The 21371-nt window shown below is 47.7% G+C and overlaps 1 protein-coding gene across 15 annotated transcripts in view; it reads right to left on the bottom strand.

Annotated features, from left to right (window-relative positions):
- Positions 1-19709, bottom strand: part of TSC22D2 (TSC22 domain family member 2) — a 125198-nt gene extending 105489 nt beyond the window's left edge. For 4 of the 15 annotated variants that reach the window (XR_004408819.2, XR_004408818.2, XR_004408817.2 and 1 more), the window contains exons 1-2: positions 14968-19701; positions 14169-14401 (exon numbers count right to left, since the gene is read on the bottom strand). The gene's annotated coding sequence lies outside the window, so the exon portion shown is untranslated. Of the gene's footprint in view, positions 1-11801; positions 11945-14168; positions 14402-14967 lie in introns of all 15 variants that reach the window. The other 11 variants (XR_004408836.2, XR_004408835.2, XR_006166109.1 and 8 more) reach the window with 7 other exon arrangements.
- Between the last annotated feature and the right edge of the window lie 1662 nt (positions 19710-21371).

Raw genomic sequence — 21371 nt, 5'->3', positions numbered from 1 at the left:
CACATGCCCGAGCCCGGGACTCAGACAGGAAGGTGGAAAAGGCAGGCAGGAGAAGATAAGAAGATTAGAAGAGAAACTGCCAAGTGAAAAATAGAATCAGACCATGAAAGAATGCAAAAAATGGCACGGAACGAGTGTAAAACCTCTGTAAAACTAAAGGTTGCACAGAACTGTTAACAGACTACCGGACAGACTGTGGAAGAGTGAGAAAGTTAAAAGAAAACCATCATGTTTACTCTCCTAAGACTTCCAAAGCAGGAAATATGAGCAGCAAATGCCCAGAAACTTCCAGAATAAAATTCTGCCGCAGCTGGGGTAGGCAAGGCAGGGAGGCAGCACTGAGCCCAGGAAAAGGCTCTGGATCAGCATCCCCCAAAGCACACCGGGCTCTGCAGGACGACTCTGAAAAGCAAGCCTCAGCCTCCACTGCAATAAACGGGAGTCTCCACAGAGGAGAAAGAGAGTCCTAATCTTCTTTGGTTTTTTGTTTTTTGTTTTTTTTTTGTTGTTTGTTTAACTACATTCATGAACCCATTGTCATTAGATATGCATGTCTGTGCCAAAGCCCTTTTCCAAAGTACTGGCAGTCTTGTCAGCAGCAAACATGACCACTGTCCGATTACCACACACACTTTCAAAGCTCTGACAGATCCTAGATTGCATCTTGCAGACTGGATTCACAGCTCCACCTCAACATGCCACCTCATGGTTTATTGGGACAAGCTGTCTCTTCTTTCTGCACACCACACAATCTCACACTTACTGTTTTCACTCCCTTGCTTCTAGGTTAGCTGTACCTTTGCCGAACAGAAATACTGCAATTCCCAAGAAAGGAATTGTGACAAATCACTCCAGACAGTGACAGCAGCTCTGTGACTGCTAACACCCGGTACAGTGAGCCTTCTGGACAGGGACTGTCATTGCCATTTTACAGACAGGAAAATAAGCCCCTCCTGAAGGCAAGGACACGAAATGGCACTTCCTGAGTGACCAGATCAGCTGCTTTTGAATGCTAATAGTCACTCGTGTTTGCTCTGCATTTACCATGTTAATCCCATGGGAATGCCAGAGCACAAGCCATTGACTCTCCCCGCCTCCCTGCTCCATAACAACCACAGAGCTTCTCACCTCACCCCTTGCTCAGTCATCAAACACCCTTTCATTGGACACCCTCTCTAACAGAACAATTACATGATTAACTCAATTCATATAAACTCAGGGCAATTACTGTACCTACACCCAGCCTGAAGTCCTCTGCTACTTCCCCAGAGCGTTTTGTGTGCCTTGGCAATTAAGAATTACAACAGTCCCATCACCACAGTATTTCTTTGTTGCCAAAAAAAAACATTTATAAAGTCCCAGAGCTGCACAGATTACACAAAACTTAAAGAAAATCCCTGTTGCCACTGGATGGGCACGCTTGATGGCATCCCCGCTCCTGGCAGAGGTCAGGGACACAGTGTGGATCTTGGAGCCAGCCTGCCTGAAGAAGTCAGTGTGCAGTCAGCTATAGCATGAACCTACAGCAGTAAAATTCCTCGCACAGACACCCTCAGCATGCACTGGGTGCAAGGCAGCTCACCCCACTGTCAGACACTGTCCACGGGAAGACTTCACTTAGGATAACTTGTGAGCTACGTGTTCTTGTTCTGGTATCCTGCACACGAAGTTCTCCATGAGGAGATACTCTGAGGACCCTGGCTGTGCCTGCAGAGCTGGCAGAAAGAGATTAGAGAAGAAAAATAAACCCAAACCGAACCTAAACCCCCACCATAAGTAAACACCATCCCCCCAACCTGCTAAGCCTTTCTGCTGCCCCCCCAAACCATGCCTCGCCATGCAACACGACCTCTGCACAGCTGAACTAGCTCACGTCCTCCTGCACTCTTCCCAGTTGCCCCACCGCCGCGCTACGATGGACGGGGCCGTCATCGACAGGCAGCACACCTGGGACTCCACCGGGCCCCAACACAGAGCAGCTTCCCAGAACAGAGCGACGCCTGATGAAGCCTGGTCAAGATCAATGAACAAGGGGGAGACTCAGACAAGGCCTCAAACCCTTCTGATTTACACTACCAAGTTCTGGTCACCACACACAAATCCTATTTTAGTTTTGCTACTTCTCCCATTTAGAGAAGCCTCCTTGACAAGCATGCACTGTGGTTCCTCCAAACCCACAGCAGCCTCAGCTGTTCGTGAGACCGGAGTTCTGTATATCAGATGGATCAAATGGATTCCAGCCTCTCCACCACAGCCAGAAGCAGGAATTTTTTCCCCAGGATTTCCTAAATCTTTTAATCTCCTACTTCTGAAATCTGTAATTCTACTTTCTAAAGTCCATATTCATGAAGGGAGATTGAAGTGACCAAACGACCGGTACCAGGGAGAGAAGAAATCCTATTTTTCATTCTTCAGCTGCAGTTCACGACATCTCATTTCACAATCACCTGCCAGGAAAAGGCTTATGTAAGAGTTAATACAGAGATTGGAGTGACTTAGAGCATTTCACTAAAAGAAAAAACACCCTCCAGAACACTGAGAAGAAACTGTATTGAGTACATACTCTTGCTGGGGAACAAAACAGCAGTTAGGACTGATGTGATCTCAAGATTGGGCAAGATCAAACATCACTTAATACTAGAGACCTGGACATACTGGAGAGACCAATGAAGGGCCATGAGGATGATGAAGGGAGAGAAGCACGAGAGACAGGGAGAGGCTGAGAGCTGGGAGCGTGCAGGCTTGCTAAGGGAAGGCCTGGGAGGGTCGTATCAGCGTGTAAGCACTGATGGGGGAGTGAACAGGACAGAGCCAGACTCCTCTCAGTGGTCTCCGGTGACAGAACAAGAGGAGACAGGCACAAACTGAAATACAGAAAGATCCATTCAAGCTCAAGAGAAAAATCTTCTTCCTGTGAGGCCAACTCTGGGATAGATTGCCAGGGAGGCTGTGTAGTCTCCAAGCTCAGGAGTTATTCAACACGTCTGACAGTGCTCTGCATGACCTGCTCTGAAGAGAAGAGCTGGACTATATGATCTCCAGAGGTCCCTTCCAACCTCAGCCGTCTCTCAGTTCTGTGAGAAACAGGAAGAATGTGATTGCTCTTGTCTAGAAAGAGAAAGCAGAGAGTGGGCATAACAGATCCTTTTGAAGACAGTGATCCATGTTTCTTCTTCCCAGTACAGATCAAGTAACAGGCTAGTTTTGGGGAAAGAAGATGTAAGGCTGAGTTTCTACAGGTAGTGGTATCTAAAAGCTGGAACAGACCATGGAATGCCAGCAGCAGCAGATTTAAAGAGGAAAACAGGTGAACAAGGCATCAGGATGGCCCGGGAATTACTAATCGTGCTTCAGAGACGACCCGACTTCCCGTATTTCAGCAATTTCAAAGGCATCTACCCCCCTGCCCCCAACCTTCTGCTCCCCAACAATCCCAAACTTCTGTGCTCAAACTTTTTTTTTTTTTTTGTATCTGTAGCATGTGAAAGGCTCTGAAATGCCTTTGTAAAGGCTCAGAAGAACAATACACCTTTTTAGAAACACAATGCCAGTTGCATTGGTAGATTTCATTATTTCAGAGCTAGAAAAGCTGATTTTAAAAGAAAGTGAAAGTCACAACCTTCTGAAGGCTGGAAACTCACATTTTCCCAATTTATACTCTACAGTCAATGAGGACACAGTTTAATCTAGTCTATGAATTCTTCAAAAACTGCTTAGAATTTTCAAAAGTTATTTTTCATTTCATTTAGTTAAAACTAAAATCCACAGAAGCACAGCTTTGTTACATGCTGTTCAAATACGCATGGTTTATTATAACCCGAGGTAAGCTGTGGTCATCTGAATCCGTATTAGCATCTCGCTCTTCAGCACGTAGGCTAGTATCTTACAGCCTGGTTCCACAAAACAGAAGTGACAAACCCTCCCGTTTGCCACAGTGTTTCTGCAAATCACCCCGGGGGAAGGCTGGCCACAACACTACTCCTTTTGCATTTGAGCAGTACTCAGCCAATAGTCGATGGACCTGGACCACGGGTGGGGGCTGTAGGACAAGCACAGATGTTGCTCACTAGCTTACCCTCTTCTTCTCTCTGATCAGATGAGCTTAGACATTACGATCCTACCAGGCACAAGCAGGTTGTGCCTTAATATGTATATGGGTAAGGAAAAGGGACTCACCATGAAGCTCTGGTGCACGCTGCCAGCTAGACCACCTAAATGAACAGGACTCTCTGCCTCCTCCATCAAGCTCAGGCCACTGCCACCTGTGATTTAAGCCCAGCCCTAGATAGCACTAACAGTGAAACAAGCCTCAGCTGCAACCATAGCAGGAATCACAGCAAGAGCCCAGAAATATTTCACCAAAGTAAAACATTGTCGAGCTTAAAGGCTGCAGTGGCACACAGAGGATAAATATCTAGTAACACATACCAGTAGCTGGTCCACTGACATAGCCAGCACGTCACCACTGTTGATGGCATTACTGCAGGCTCCTGCACACCAGGTGATTATTAACAGCACACAGCTTACTTTCCACAGTGTAACGGGAACGCGTTACTGTAGGTACAGTCACTTTGTCATTGCTTCGAGACACCAAGCACAAATGTTCTGACTCCAAAGATTTGTGTCTTTGCCTCTGTTTCATACAGTAAGAGAACTGAAAGCAACATTACCAAAAACCTTCAGTGCAAGCGATTTCTTTGAAGCAGGAGTTTGGGTCCCATTCTCTGATGAGCTAGAGCTCCTCTACTTCTCCTTGGAATCCAGCCCCTGCTTCAATCCTTCCCACTGCCTCAGGATGGAGAAAGACTGCAAAGCTTCCCTAAGCAGTCAGCTGAGGACTCCTTTGCAGATGAGACCACCAGCAGTGTCTAGTCAGTCTCTGCTCTCCTCTTGGCTCTACCCTATGCAAAGAGAGCTCAGAAGAGCACTGACCAGAAACACATCCAAGGCCCTGCTACTCCACGCTGACACACAGGAAAGCTCAGCCAGGAGCAGACAGTGGCTTCGTAAAGCAGCCTCTACCACCTGGATGATAAGAGCCGAAAATGGGTGGCTTCAGCCTGGACGTCTCCAGCGAGTCCCTGCTCAGGTGGAGCCACCACCGCAAGAAGCCAGCGGCAGGCAGGAGGAAGGACCTGTGGGCAGCGGCTCTCAGAGCAGAGTGGGCACAGACAGAGGGAGAGCTGCGGGAGCCAGAGGACATAGGAATTCTGTTTTATCAGCAGGCCACAAGCCAAACTGACAATGCTCCTTAAAATGACAGAAAAGAAGAATATCCACTGAATTGTGTAACTGGGGAGGGGAAAGCCACCGCGACCTTGTTCCTGCCAGCAAACAAGCTGGTCTGAGTCTTTCAGCATGTACAGAATGCACTGGTCCTTGGCAGCAGAAAGCAGCGCAACATTTCTTTTGCCATCCCCTGGGAAAAGTCTTTTCTCTGTAGGAAGGCTTTGCAATCTTAAAGAAAGCTCAGTGGAAGAGACAGGTAAGAAAAGAAATCTGTTCTCGAGACTCTGATGAATTTAACTTGCTAGTATAAATGTGATTACTGCACATTTACACAGAAATCAAACACCCTAAGAATACCCCAAATACAGCCCGAGAACAGAAAATTGTTGCCTAGCCCAGTACTAACTTCATTCCAATTAATGCCTGCATTTTTTCAGCTATATTGCAAATAGCGAATTTGCTTTCAAAAGCCTAGAGCTTTCAAACTCTAATGTACACTAGCAAAAAATAGTCAGTTTAATTATCTAGAAGCCAAATCTAGATAAGTAGGCAGTGCAAAGGGACCACCTACTTGAAGCCCTGCCCTGTCACACACTTCACAGGATCTACCTTTGTGTGCTTTTAAATATTTTTCAAGTGCTCATTTATTTTAGTCTACATTTGTCTTAATAAATTTGTCTTCACTATTGGAAGTGGTGTTTCTGATAACAACATTTCTACTGTTGTACTAAAGCCACGGAGAAATTCAGACTAACATGTCCTCGTGAGTGTATTACAGACCCTGAGCCTCACCTTGTCCTTGAGAAGGCACCTGACAAATGCCATTAGTCAATGCTGCCGTATGCTCCATCACCTCACTTTTGTAAGAAAGCTGGAACGTTCCATGCACAATATGGGATGCAACAGGGCAGCAGTCACTAAGGAAGAGATTAAATTAACATGCAAGCTTGTGTCTGCCTCGCTGGCTGGGGATCCATTTGTGCTAGGGTCTTTTTAAAAACAGCAGATAATCCCACGGCTACAAATAGAAAACTAGCTTTTGCAGGTGGCAGCCTGCAGGGAACGGGCAGAGCGGCACAGCCTGTTTCGGTGGCTGATGTGCTCGTGAGCGGCTGAAGGGCAGGGCTAGGTGAGGTGGCTGTTTCAAGGGGAGACGGGTCATCCTGGCCTTGTCCTCGGTCAGCAAACAGACAACGCACAAGCACCTTCCCCCACACCTCCTTGCGCTCGTCTCCTGCTTTGCATTTGTCCAGTGCCCAGCCCAGCAGGCCAGGTCTTCGGGGGAGATCCCGCAGTCTCTGGAAACACAAATAACCACCAGAGATCACCACCGTCGGGCTGGCTGGCAGGCTGCGCACCAGGGCACCCAGCTGATGGCAAGTCAGGGGGAACCTTATTTACTTCCTCGGACCTTAGACTGGGCTTGAAACGGGCAAAGAGCATGCAGGGGGCACGCAGGCCCTGCCGAGCCCTCCCGGCGGGGCTGTGACCCACACCGGGTCGGTGCAGGGCGCTGGGAGCATCTCAGGGGTTTGGGAGGGCCCCAGGGAAACGCGGCAGCGCGACAAAGCCTGCTCTGCAGGCGGCAAAGAGCAGTCTAAGCTCACGCCTAACCGGTGCAGGGTAACGTACCTCACTCCTTCGGGAGCATGTGGAGCTTGCTTTTGATTTATACTAAGGTCTTGGGCAATGAAGAGTAAGTAAGAAGCCTCAAAGAGGCATAATGACTTCCCTTTACACTATAAACTTGAATCCTGGTGTGACTTCCTGTAAGGCGTTACAGCCTGCTACAACCCTCTTTTTTTGCTGTTGCCTATATGCCATCATAAATGTGGAAAACACAGAATTATACATAATATTGTTAGCATTTTTTCAACCAAACCAACTTTTTAAGCAGATAACAGATAGTGAATTACATACAAAACAAAAACCCCTTAATGAATAATGTATTGGATTTCTTTGCTGCTGGAAGATGCGTTACTTTCACCCAGCAGACCAGTAAATTGGGTTTGAAACTACTCAGAGACAGAAAATAAACAGATGAAGCCAACTAAAAGCAAGCTACCTTTTTCTATTCAAATGACATGTTAGTCACATTAGCGAAAGCAACAATTGTTAGCCTGTCTCTGTAAGCAAGGACTATCCCCGAGTCTCGCCAGGACCAGCGTAGTGAACCAGAGGTTTCTTGGTTGTGCAAACTGCAAGCAGAGATCTTTCATGCCTGTTTGATCACAGAAATAAAGCAAATCCTCACTGGGCTTCATTTCATGTTATGGGCCAAAATCCACACTTCAGATTAACAGGCAAAACAGAATTAAGAGCGCAGCACCACCAGCGAAGCAGGACAGGGCCCCTTCTGAGGGGGGAGAGCAGCTCCCCCGGGAGGCGAAACGACCCTGCACAGGCTGGTACAACGCGAACGTATTCGCTTCTGTTACAACCCACGTTCTCTGAAGACCCAGCGTGTTGCTGAAATGCAGGTTCAAACGAACTCAAAGCAAAAATAAATAAAATAAAAAAAAAAACATCAGTCACTGCTTTACAATCAAAATTCATGTGAAGAAACCAACCTATGAGTGCAAAATTAGATCAGCCCAGATTCGCAGCCGATTTTGTATATAAACAGATCAAGCTTGTTCAATCTTGGATTTGTCCCATTTTCAGTATTTTTCTAGTTTTGCTATGTTCTTCCTAAACTGCGGGCCCAGGAGTTCAATATTTCAGATGTGCTACAATCACACACGTACTGTGGCGTATTTTCCGTCCTCTCTCTCCCTGTGCGTACAGGGATACGCACTTGCAGATACAGCATTTGGAACAGCTCTACCTGCTGTCAGGGCTCCACATCACAACTGTTTACAGGCGTTCATAGCATTGCCAGGCTACAACTGTTCCACCTGTATTTTCCATGCCAGGAGTCTGTCTCTGCAAAAACCAAGTCAGGTGTTTTCAACAAGAAGAACAGGGAACAACACAGTACTTTAAGCATAAAAACATTAACAACTGCAAGCTCAGAGGAGGGTTTGACAGGTGGGCAGGAGAGGAACCAGGAGGCCACTGATAAACAAAATAGAGAAAGGAAGTACCGCATGACTACTGTAGTACACAATGCAAATTCTTCCCCAAGGAATTATGTCAAAACAAGGTTAAATATTTCACTGGGACTAATACTTTCATTTAATTTATTTTTATAAATCAATCTGCATAATGTAAGCTGGCATCCTTCACATTGCAATTTTACTTACAGTAATAAAACTAACTCTGCAAATCATCCCCAGCTATATGTTATTTTTATATCTAAGAGCATCGAGTGATAGAAACTTGGCAGGACAGATCTGACTAAGAGAGAAAAATTGTTCTACTTCCCAAACATACCAGAACAGGACCATGCTCCATAGCCTGATTTTAAAGCAGTAGGATGAAAATGACTCAGCCTACGTTAAAATTAGAGGTATGACGAGATTGAGACTGCAAGATAAGTACTGAGTTAAATGCATTTTTACTTGACTTAAAGAAGCTTTTTTGTAATGCCTGGTAAAGGAAATACTGGAAACCTAGCAACTTTAAAAGTCTGAAATAGTCCAGCCTACACGGTGTTTTTGGGGGCTGGGAGTGCCACCTGCCATCATCGCTGCTGTCGGAAAGCAGAGGAGCCGTATGGGGCAGGGACGGCGCCGGGGGGCTCGCTCCCTGCAATGCTGCAGTCAGGCACCCCCAGCCTCGAGCTGCTGGCACCGAGCAGGAGGCAAGGACGGGACGAAATGGGACAAAGTGGGGTGAACCAGGATAATCCGGGACAGGGGCTGCTCCGTGCCACACGTGCCTGTCAGCAGCGACCCTCCAGCAGCGCGGGCTCCTGCCGAAAGCCACTGCAGCCCCCGCTCACCGGGGGCTCACAGAGGTGCCCCCCAGCCCCCGCTACCCCGCCGTGGGAGGGAGATGCTGCAGGGAGGCGAGCGCTCATCCCCCCGCTCTCAGCAGCAACCTGAAACATGGGGCAACATCACTCACCAGCAAAAGCTTTTCCCCCGATCAAATACTGACACAACTTACACAGCTGTCAGTCGCTTAGCTCAGAGTAACCCTAACAACATTTTCTGTATCTTCTGTTGCTTCTCTTTGTGCTCAGAAATAGAAGCACAGTGTTTCCAGAGCCTCTTATAATGAATACTTACTCAACCTTGCTTCATATATATATATATATGTACTTTTTTTAAAAAAAAAATATATAAAAACATAAATCTCTCCAACAGTTTGAATGTTAGATGAAAAAAGCATTAACTGGAAGAGTTCACTAGGCTAAGTGACCAAGACATTCCTATTCCCCTTCCTCTCCTTCCAGAGACACTACTCATAGCCAGGAGGAATGTGTCACAGCTCCATGTTTCTGCCTGCTGCTTCCCCAGGCTTTTCCTTTCTCTTACAGGAAATCCTCCAGCTGGCCCTGTTTTGTTCTGTAGTGCATTTTAAATTCAGCTTCTTTGCATCAATTGAATTCAGGTGCATGCAGGCATTTGGTACCTGCACATGGGTGTTCTCCTGATGAGATTTCAATTACTTTCTTCATTGCCTAGGTTTTCTTCTAACAAACTCCTAATGAGCAAATTAGAAGGAAAAAAAAAAAAAAAAATCAATTCCTTCAATGATTTTCTGCCCTTCAGCAATATATACCACACACTGTCTCTAAAGAAATGTGAGAAACCAACTGCCACCAAAGGACTCTGCGTCTCCCAACATGGATTAGCAAAGTCCTGCCTCCATTTGTGTTGAACAGTTTGCACAAATAACTGTGGCAGTTTTCTCCTTCATAGGAGGACACAGAGGACAATACTGTCATAAATTACTCTTCCATCCATACGGTCAGTGCTGGCTGCCTCCCTGCGCCTCTGTACAAGCCCAGAGTCACCGAGCTGCTGGTGAGTGGCACTGGCACCGTACGCCGAGGCCAGGACGACAGACAGAGCCTGGGGGACCAGCTTTATAGGCACAGATCGTTTTTACTAACCCGTTTCCAAACAGTTGTGGTGCATAAGTGAGGATGAGAAACCACAGACCACCAGCATTTTGATGCTAACAATTTTAAAAAATTAGCAGGACTAAATCACTAAGAATCTGCTACTGACTGAACAATACAGTCTTGTTTATTTGGCTGGATGTGCATGAAATAAAGGTACCACTATAAAAATACTTTGCACCAGCTGCTTGTGAACTGTGTTCCAGTCTGAATATGCTCTGCTTCAGCAAGGATGGAAGTCCACCACCATCACATCTCACGGCACACTATGACAACGGGGGACCTAGCTCTGCTCCATCTGGAGCACTGGAATTTTTTGTTTCCCCAAACCTTTATGCTTAGAAGCAAAATTATTTACAAGTTGGTGTCATAAAATACCATGGGCCAAATTTTACCCTTGACATTAATTCTGTGGAGACTTAAGCAAATGCATATTGTGTCTTTCTAAAGTTTTCCTGGGGAAGTGTCATGCCCATAATGGGCACTGGGCTCTCAGAGGTAAGGGGGTGTAGTATGTGAAACCAGGTGTCGTGCCGTACACCGTGGCCTGGGGTGCGTGTGAAAGGGGACACTTGGGTTTGGTGCTACTACTGATGTGCAGTTCAGCGTCACTTAAAATGTGTGAGCCTTGTGTAACACATGAGAAGGGGGCAGAACTCCTTGTAAAATGCTTGGCTGAAAGCATTGTTCGTAGGAAAAATAATAACGGGGTAGAATTTGATTGAGAGACAAAAGGAATTTTCAGAAAGGAGGAAATTCTCCGTTCTTTGGCTGGATACTATGTTCCCGTTTGTCTGCAGGAAAGTGCTTTTTGTATTTGGTAAGGGAACATTTTATCTGTCGGTTGCTGTCCATCATCTACCAGAGATCAAACTCCATCATTAGTCCTTGCACTGAGTAATACCTTGCTTTACTGAAGTGCATATGTTTGTGCAGTAAAGCACTGTGATGTTTAAATAATGTCCATGGGATATCGCCACTGTAACACCCCAGTGTTTGAAAGGGCTGCTCTCCCCACAGCCTGGGAGGGAAATTAGAGGCCAGACAGTAGTGGGGTGTGCAGAGATGTGACAAGGGCTGGCACCGTGCGGGGTGAGACGGCCTAAAGCCACCAGCCCTGCCCGCGCGCTCCTGCCTCCGTCCGCAACCTGGAGATCCGACTTAGCAGAGTGATACAAACAACACTGAAAACATACTACAAATGTGAGTTAGCAACTGCGATACACAGTTCAGTCCCTGTACCAGTGCGATTCCCATTACCAGTCTCCATCATACGCTCACGGCCGTGACACTGGGCGTCCCCGGTTGTCGGGAAGGGATATGTGGGTTGACGCCAACTCAAGCCTGTTGCTCTCTTTGAAATTCCTCTGCTGGTTGTTTACATGTTTTACCTTAGGTTGGGCTAACTGGGGCAATCCCTCTCCCTCCCCCACCCCACCGCCAGTCTGGCTAACTCATGGAGACATTTACACCCCCAGTCGATCCACTCAGCTGTTGATAGCTGTTTATCTAAAACAAAGGCCACCCTCCAGTCCCTTTCACGGTGAGATAAAGTCACCTCCTTTGCATTACTCTCGGAGCATCCCGTCACGCTTGCCCATGTCCCCCGTCACCCTTGTCCATCTCCACGGAGTGCTCCTCCCCTGCGGGGTTTATTCAGAGAGCCATCCACGTTGTGGGGTTCAGTCAGTCACACGCTTTCTGGAAAAAAACCCATGTGTTGTATCAGGAAAACCCGTCTGTCGCATCGACCCGTCGAAGGGGGAGGCTACAAGTCGGGAGCAACCTGCAGGCAACCCGAAGGCATGCCTGCGTAAGCGCCGGGTGTGATTCTGGGGGAAAGCTGTTCACCCCGACCTCTTGTCCTTCTGAAGGCTAGAGGAGGCTGTGCTCTTGGCGGCCCCCAAATTCACCTCCTGCGCGGAGGCGTGGGGCTGCGGCTCTCCCCTCGGTCGTGGGGAGCCCGGCCGGAGCTGGGTGACTCCTCAGAAGGGCCGGCGGGCGGCCCAGGAGCCGCGCGAGGAGCTTCAGCTTCCGACCGCCCCGTCTCCCGCGCCCGGCCCCCGCACCGCTCCGGCGGCGAGGAGCGCAGGAGGGCTGGCGGCCAGGCGCCCGCGCGCCAAAACCGCCCCGAGAGGTGACAGCAGCTCCTCCGGGAAAGTCTCAGGGAGAAAGAAAACGCAGCTCAGTTACTTGATGTGACCCATTCATCCACGCTGCATTTGGAGGGGCAAAGCCCCCCAGGTCCTGTTCAGCCAGCCAGCCCTTGCCTTCACCGGGCCGCGCGGGGACTCAAGGCAGCACGGATTATCCATGTTTGACAGCGACCGCGGTGAGAGGGTGAGCAGGAAGACCAAACCCCAGGAGGCTGTCCGCTGGTGCAGCTGGAGGGGGTGAATCGCTCTTGTTTCAGAAGCACTGTCCTTAGCCTGGGGCTAAAAGCAGCAAAACAGGGAGCAAGGCAGGGCACTTGCTAGAAAGAATATCCTCTGTTAGGTTTTTTTCGTTTGTTTTGTTGTGGGCTTTTTTGATGCTTGACAGCTATTACCACTAAATAGCAGAACCCATGACAATACAGAGAATACAACTGTTTTGCTCTGAGAATATGGGGCAGCACTTTCACCAAACAAGAATGGATGTGTTGGGTTGTTTTAATTCCTGGCATAGCTGGGCATGTCTTATCTCCAGCTCAAAAAGATGGAAATGCATAATGAAGACAGCCAGTTGTCTTGTTAGGTAACTACACACAACTTTTACCACAGGATAGGAATTGTTGGCACGATGTGGTATCCATACAGAGAAACTTAGTATTGCCAGCTGAATAGATCTGTCACATTTCTTTCTGCAAATGTTATGTCTACTACTACTACAAATAGCACAGCTGAGTGATAAAACTTAAAAAATGTGAAAAAATATTTTCTCTATTTTCAAGTCTGTTTGCCTTGTGAATCTGACAACATTTTGTTTTGTCAAAGTCAAAAGCTGCCACAGGGCCAGCACTTCTCTGACCTCTACATCCATGCTCATCATTAACAGCAGCAGAGCTTAAGCAGACTTTGCAGCGACTCACAAGGGACAGAAAGGCAGCCTTGTTAGGTATCTTTTAACTAAAAGGAAATAGGAATAAGACAACCTTATACAAGAATATTGACCTTAAACCACTGAAACGTGCTTTTTAATGTCTGCTGACTAAGGCCTGGCCCTACAGAGATTGAAAGCATTTCACATTGCCAGAATCTTCCTTCCATGAATAGTCACTGATTTCATGTACTTCTTTAGGATCAGGTCTTAGATGACACTATTTTTAACTACATGAAGAACAAGCAAGTCTAAAACACGTTAACCCTCCAGCTGAGTCTATATATATTTTGAAGCCGTTCTAATATGCACATAATTAATATATATATTACTCAGCAAAGAGTAAACAGCAAGTGCTGCAGTAAGTCTCATGTCACTAATTTAATTACTGTACAGAAATATGCTACTCCAAATTAACTAGTATATTATGGTGTGTTATAAATAATTAAAACTAAAACTGCAATTGACAAAATGAATGAAGCAAGAACATTCTATAACCCAGTGTTCTTGTCACCCTACTTAATAACTTCCTGATTTGAGTAAAACACTAACTCTGAGTCTGTTTAAGCACAGGAAGGAATTTGTCAGTATCATTTATAAATTTGGAAGGCACATCAGTCACAAAAAAATTAAAACAGGTCAAAACTTACACATAAGCCACTCTCAGATAAAACATCAATCCGCATGCCATACAAAATAAACCGGTCCTTTGTCATCTTCCACAGGTCTCCGAGGTGAAGCCGAAGGCAGCAGATCACAGAAGTGGTGACACAACCCCCCCCCCCCCCAGGACAAAGTCCCGCTGCTGTCTGTGGGACACCAAGGCATAAGAAAGAACCCATCCTACCTGATCTTAGAGGATGAGGGAAAGAGAGGGGCTTCTCCAGCCATCCCAGCTGACACCACTTGATGCTCAGGGAGTGAATCGGAACTACGTGTCTCCCATCAGCCAGGCTCTTCCACAGCAATACCTGCCTTACAGCACTGCAGGCAAGGCTGATAACTGAGTGCAAGGCGCAGAGTCAGGAAAATTAGGTTCTGGTTTGGCATGTGAATTTAAAGCAGTTCAGCTTTTGAGACCTAGAGATGAGAAGAGACAGACAGATGAACACTATATGAGTAGTATCACTGTATCTTTTAGAGGGATTTTAAAAGCAGACCAAAGATGGCTTTTATGCAGCTTCTTAGAACTCTGCATGCTCCATTACTTCAATCAATAGCAAGTGTCAAACTGTTTTTGCAGAGGTGGTTGTTTTTGTTGGTTGTTTTTTTTTTTTTTAATTTTTATTCTTTAGTTTCACTGAAATAGCAGGTCTCTTTTTAGATAGACATAAAAGGGGCTGACAAAACCTGCTGCTTCATTATCTCCAGGTGAATTCGATATTCTGCTCCTTCACTCCCCTCAGCTTCCTGCTCTGTCTTCTCTGAAGTACTACAGAGCTTTCCACCTGCTTTATTATTATTATTGTTATTAGCTGGTATTTATTTACAGGACAAAAAGATTTATCAATTAATCTGCTGTTCATGCTGTCTGAGCTAGCCCTGACCCTCACTGGAATGGAGAACAATCCCCATTGACAAGTTAGGGCCAGACGCGCGCTGCTCCCTTGCAGTGCAGCCCCATGGAGGCGAGTGCCACTGCCCACCTTCCCCCTCCACAGCAGCGGGTGGGATGCGGAGGGATGGTGTCCCCAGGATGAGCCTTCAGGGAGAACTCCCTGTGTGGAGAGGGCTCAGCCCCTGCTTCTTAGCCTCCAAGAAAGGGGTTGCGACACCCCTGGAGTCCACCATGGCATGGAAGGGTCCTTCCTGGTGCCGGCGCGGGTGGGTCCGCGGGTGACCCTGGGGTGCTGGCTGGATGGTAGATGGCACCCACCTCCCCATCAGTGTGAAAGGGGAAAGGCAGAGGGAAAAGCTTTAAATGTCTTCATAACGTTGACTTAGGCAGTTACGTTGGAGCAGATGGAAATTACGAGGAACAGGAATCCTCTTGCTTCACAGTGTAAGGCAGCTTCCACTCGGCAGAGCGGGGGCAAGAACAGCAAGTGAGAATGGCCCAGGGGAAAAGCTCGTTTGCAACTGCCCTCTGACAGCGGGAAAAAGGATCCTCCACCCATCTGTTACTGCCTACGCTTGCTATGGCACCCTTACGTGGAGGCTGAGCAGAGGACCCGACAGCCTGTTCTGGTACAAGACACCCCACAGGCTACCCCAGGGAGCCTCTGGACCACATGAGGTTTGTCAGGCACTGGGCGATGCTGGGAGAGAATGGGATGCTCTCCCCTAGGAGATCCTGACTTCTGGACAGAGCCTTGTAGCTGAGAGCAGAAGCCTGTAATACCATCCTGCCATGGATGAGGACAGAGGTGGGTTTGCACTGGCTATTAGCAAGGATAGTCTATAATTCTCACTTTTTTATAATAATGTCAGATTAATCCTGGTTTTGTTAATCCACCGGGACAGAGTAGCTGACATAAGACTCTTCCAAGCTGCCATGGGTGCTCACAATGAGCCAGAGAGGCTGTCAGGCACACAGTTAACTCCCACAGACCAACCACTTCCTTCTTTTTTTTTAATACGCACTTCTTCAGGCAAGTCTCTCCTGGTATTTTAAAAACTCATTTTAATCAATTTAAAATTAATAAAGAAACAGTGAAATCCTTGGGGCCCGAAAGCTCCAATCTCTGCCACGCTGGAAGTGATGAGTCAGCTCCAGCACGGCCTGCCATGGAGCCTGCCGAGGGACGCCTCCGAGGAGCTGCCGCTGCGCTGAATTAGGTCACTCGGTTTGCTATTTACGGAGCGGCAACCGTCTCTGCCGTGGGATGTTTCCTGCCTTCTGGGGTGAAAGAGCAGCTGTAGTCCGAGGGCGGGCACAACGGCCGGCAGCAGCGCAGACACTGGGGCTCTGTCCCGCGCTGTGCGGAGTCTCCTCGGAGGGACTCCAGGCTCCTGCCCTGGCTACTGGCCCGCGCCCTGCTCAGCCCGGGAATGGAAGCCAGCAACCCCGAGGGCCAGGCCTCCGGCTTGTGCCTCCGCCCAAAGCCGCGGCTCATGCCCGGGCTCGGCCCCGCTCGCTTCCCGGGAGAACACGTGCTCCCGCGGCGCCAGAGCCGAGCCGCAACGCTCCCTCGCTAAGCGCCCGGGCCTGATTGCAGTGCCACGGCCCTAACAGGCAGCTCCCACCGCTGCTCCCCGGGGGATTAACACCGAGCCTCCGCTTTGCACGCCAGCGTGGCACGGGAGGAAGAGCAGTTCCCGCCCCGGGTGCCCAGGGCGCACGGGACACGCCGGCCGGCCACCCGCACGGCCCCGGCAGCGGCGGAGCGGGCGGCAGGCTGGCACCCGTGGGCTGCGGGCAAGAAGAAGCGCTCTGCCCTGCTCCCCACGCCCAGCGCCGGGGGACGAGGGAGGCCGGGGAGCTCCTGCGGTGCTCTCGCAGCACGGAGGTTCCCAGCCTGTATCCGGGGAGCAGGAACAGGACTAACAGAAGGGCATCCCCCTGTTTGGGCCGCCTCTGCCTGCTTACCAGGCTCAGGCTTCCCCAGCACACCCCTCCCGGGCACCCTGAGGAAGGGCGCAGGGATCCCCGATGCCGGGGGCCGTTCCTTAAAGGTGCACGATGCCACCGCTGTTCCCCTGGGCTGGGAGAAGGGGCACAGCAGAGCCACGGGCCAGCCCTTTCAGGAACGGCCAGGCTCTGCTGGAAGCAGAAGGGCTGCCCATCCGCTGGCGGCTACGCAGAAAGACAGATCTGCATCACCACCAGCTCACAGCACTTATCTGAAAACATCAGTGACCCGCTTTGGAAAAAACAAGCATCTAGTGTCACCGCGAGAGCGGGGACCACCTCTGCACCCCTGCCCAGCTCCACTCTGGCGTGGAAAGGACTGGCCAGATGGGAAAGCAGAGGAGGCAGCTCCACTCCCGTTGCCCCGGCAGCCGCCCAAACTCTCCTCTCATGCTGCTCGATTCCGTTCCCAGGTGCGGTTCCCTAACGTCAGCTCTTCCTCCCCTGCGCGGGCACACCGAGGGAATGGCACACAGCGAGGGTCTGCCCTCGGCACCAGAGGAACACGCAGTGCTCGGCTGGGCCCTACGATGGGGACCAAAACAGTCACAAAGAACTGCTTGCGCTTTCTCAAAAGCAGTTTCACGTCCCCTACAAGCAGTGGCTCCAAATAACAAGATGCCTTGAGTAATTAACTGCATGTTCTTTGGATAGAGCTTGTAAAAGGAGCTTATACATATTAAACAAGAAAGAAAGATCTACTGTCTATAACTTGTTCTTTACTAACAAACAAAAGGTTTGGCCTGAATCCATTTTAGAGCAAACTTTACATGGGCTTTATGCTGAAATTATTCAACAGAAAGGACTGAACAGAGTCCAGGGCATTTGTGAGGGGCTGACCACAAAAAGCAAGGTTTGTGGTTGGTTTGTTTGTTGTTTTTAAGAAAATCAAATACTCTCTCTTTTTTGGCATTAACATGACAGAGCTGTAAAGATTTAGCAGTAGCACTGCATTAGCCTCCAAGAAACACACAAAACAACCGCTCCCTTAGCTAGATCAGCTGCTAGAGCAAGTGTTGTAGTTGCCATTATCAGAGCTGAAAGTGGAAGGGAATTTCTCATTAATGCACTGAAGGACAAAGGATCGTCTCTGTAACAAGGGCCTGTATAGTGCTAGGTGCTGGGACTACAGTATCTTTGCATCCTGACATACGCTTGCCCAACATAGCCTGCTGGTCCACCAGTAGAAATAACACTTTGGTAGTAAAGTGAAATAATGCTACTGTATGAATTGCTATTTTTTTACTTGCAACAAGAACAAAAAAGCAGTGTCCTGCAGTCAAGATAAGGTAATCGCAGCAACATGGAGCTTGTCTAGGTAAAAACACAGCAGCTACTCAGCATCAGCATTACTACATAAGACTCAGGTGCTCCACTCTATTTGGAATCTATTGCAATGGCAGGCAGTTAATACTGCCTTGTGGTCTGTGAAAAATGGCATGTAAAAGAAATATGGGGAAAATGTCGTAATTCTTTAAATGGGCTTGTTTGGATACCACTGGAAAAAAACCTGCCTGAGTAAACCAGTGTTGAGGCCTTTATCTTTACAAATGGCCTTTAAAGAATAAAAGCGCTGCTGCTCTCCTGTGCCTCTGCCCCGAATCTGGTATTATATTCATGTGGGAGCAGGCAAACGCAGCCATGTCATGTAGCAGCAATAGGCAAGCAGTGGGAAGCCAGAGAGGCAAAGCTCACCCACTTCCATCCCCCAAAGAACCCAGCCCAAGAAAACCCAAAGGGGACCCCCCTGCAACTGTAGGAATCCTGAGGAGATGACTACGACAATCCTGCAGTTCAGTATGCCAGCCGAACACACCTAGTTTGGCCAGTAAACTGTTAAGAGAAGCTTTAACGATGGGCCCTTTCCCAGCTGTTGGCAACTGGCTCGGTACAAAAGGTCAGGCTGGGAGTTCTCCGAGGCACAGGGCTCCATCCTCCTGGCAGGGTGCCTCATGCCAGCCAGTCTGGAAACCAGCTCAGGCACAAGTGGTCTATGACCTGGGAAGACACAGGCAAATCGGCTGCCAGAGAGAAGAGCGATCGGGGCTTGGAGGACTAGGCTCACTTGTGAGTCCAATTCCTGCACTGGCAAACACCCTCTGTCTCCCAACAGCCTTCAGAAGGGTCCAGCCACTGCAGGAGCCCAGAGCTCCAACACTTCTGCTTACCAGCTGCCTGAGCTCACAAGTAGCTGTGTTTCTGAAGTCACAGTCGCCAGAGACCCAGAAAAAGATCTTCTGAACATACTGGTAAGCACATCAGTCTTAACACTGCAGAGCAGCCTAGTGCCTATTTTGTGCCTAAGCCTCTCGCATTCAAGAAGCAGTTTTGGCTCTTCCAGAGAGGAGCAATGTGACAAAATTATTTCCTGCTCACCTATTAATATTAGCTGTGATAGAGACAAAAGATTTTGGCTCGTGCCCTCATTTGTTCACTGAAGAGAAATAAAGATGAACTGAAGTAGTTGAACATGTTTCTTCTTAAAATTAGGAAGTGGGGTTCTTTCAGTGGTAGGGATTAAAGCCCAGCTTCACGGGAGGGCTGCAGAGTGACTAAGACCCTGCGCAATGGTAATAGATAGAATAAATCTGTGAAGCTTGTGTGTGAGATTTCTAAAAGCTTTCCTCAAATGTCACAGACTGAGCATCACAGGCATTCCTGAGATATACAACAGAATTATTTAAAGAAACAAACAAAGCTTTCTTTACATATCAAAAACAAGGTAGGAAGGGAATATAATTTCTTGTGCATTCTTTGCAGGTCGTGTCTAACGGCATAGGGCAAGCAATCGCATGCCTTGCCGAGGACTCCCATGCACCCTACCTGTCCTATTCATATACTCCTACTGGACAAAGCAAAGTCTCTGAGAAGATAGGCCTGCAAGAAGATTGAAATTCAAGGTCAGATTTTGTAGTGAAGCAACAAAGAAATATTCAGAGCTTTAACGACATTCGTTATGAGTGTCATCATTTCAGTTCTCAACTTCTGTTTTTTCCCTCTTACTGAGATTAGGTCAGGGTAAAATACAAACATCAAAGCACTGTTGTAATCAAAGAACAGCTATTTTGCTTTATTTTCTTGACCAATTAACATAGCTTGCCAGGAGGAAAAAAACCCACCCCATTAATACTCAAATAGGAGCAACTTCAGCTTTGGGTCATAAGCTGCTTTCTATGGTTTGGGTTGCCAGAGTTACTATGGGCCTAATTCTGCTGAATCAGAAATCATTTGGAGTTCAGGAGCAATATCATCATAAAGAACAGGACACGATCAGATTCAGGCCCTGGGTGTCTACAGATCGCGTCTCTGTTTGCCCTTTCCACTTTTCATTTACAGTGCTGTCATCCTGCCAGACTGCCAACACAACAAAAGGAAAGAACTCCACACAACTTTTTTTTGAAGCAGTATTCATAGAGTGCGTTGTCCTCAACTGTCTGATGTATCCAACATGAAAGCATGTGCTACAGAAGGTAAATAAATCATGACAAGAATCAGATTTTAATAATAACTAATAATTATCAGGAAGGCAGAGCTTCCCTCCCAGAGTATGTTAACACATACTGCTCCAGACTCCTCTCAAGGTTATAGTATTACTTTGGGTTTACAGCAATAGAGATAAGAAAAAGTTTGCTGTTTCCTCGCTTGATTCCACCAGCCTAATCCCTGCAGGTAGTAAGGAGCATTCCAAGCAGGTAAGTGATTTATTTTCATTTCCCTCTGAGGCCAGTTTGAATTTACAATATTGCACTATTGCACTACTGAATGTGCAAAGTAGTCTTTAAAGGTGAAAAAACCCTAACAAGAACCCCGCTAATTACACAGGACTATTTCCCCAGCATGCTGCAGGAAAAAAGATACATATCTTCCCCAGTCAACTTTTAAATTTCAAATACCCATAACTGCGGATTTATTCTCTTGCACAAAAGGACATATGTGGATAACGAAGAAATAATATAGCCTAGTTCTTCCAAGCACGATGGACCTGTCTGCATTGTCTCCGTTTGACGTATTGCTCTCCAGCAACTGGCTGTGCTTGAGCAAGTGCAACGTAGTAAGAAGCAACAAGGAGGTGAATTTAGGTCTGCTTGTGGCATCGTCATGGACAACACCGGAGCTGGTTCTGCAGTTCTGTATAGTCACGTTTAAAGGGGATGCTAAAGAAGTCAGCCATGCAGATAAGAGCATGCTTGTCAAGAATTTCTTAAAACAGTGGCATAAACCACACCTTGGGCAGTAATTAAATGTAGGACAACAAAGCAGTGGACAACGTACATCTATATAAATACGGTCTTGCTGTCATATTCTGTATAAACTAATCAGTCCTTAGCCACCACAGACTCCTTTGTTCTTCATCCCTTAAACCTGCTTAGTTTACTTGCCAAGAAGTTACTCAGATTTCAGGGGTTACACTTATTTATCTGAACTTTTACATCTAATATTCAATCTTACCTCTACATTTACAAGGGGGAAACTGTTCCA

This window comes from Tyto alba, unplaced genomic scaffold, assembly GCF_018691265.1.
Source record: "Tyto alba isolate M040663 unplaced genomic scaffold, T.alba_DEE_v4.0 Super-Scaffold_10, whole genome shotgun sequence".
Taxonomy (NCBI): domain Eukaryota; kingdom Metazoa; phylum Chordata; class Aves; order Strigiformes; family Tytonidae; genus Tyto; species Tyto alba.
The sequence above is the reverse complement of the archived record's forward strand: the minus strand, read 5'-3'. Positions and strand labels throughout refer to the sequence as shown.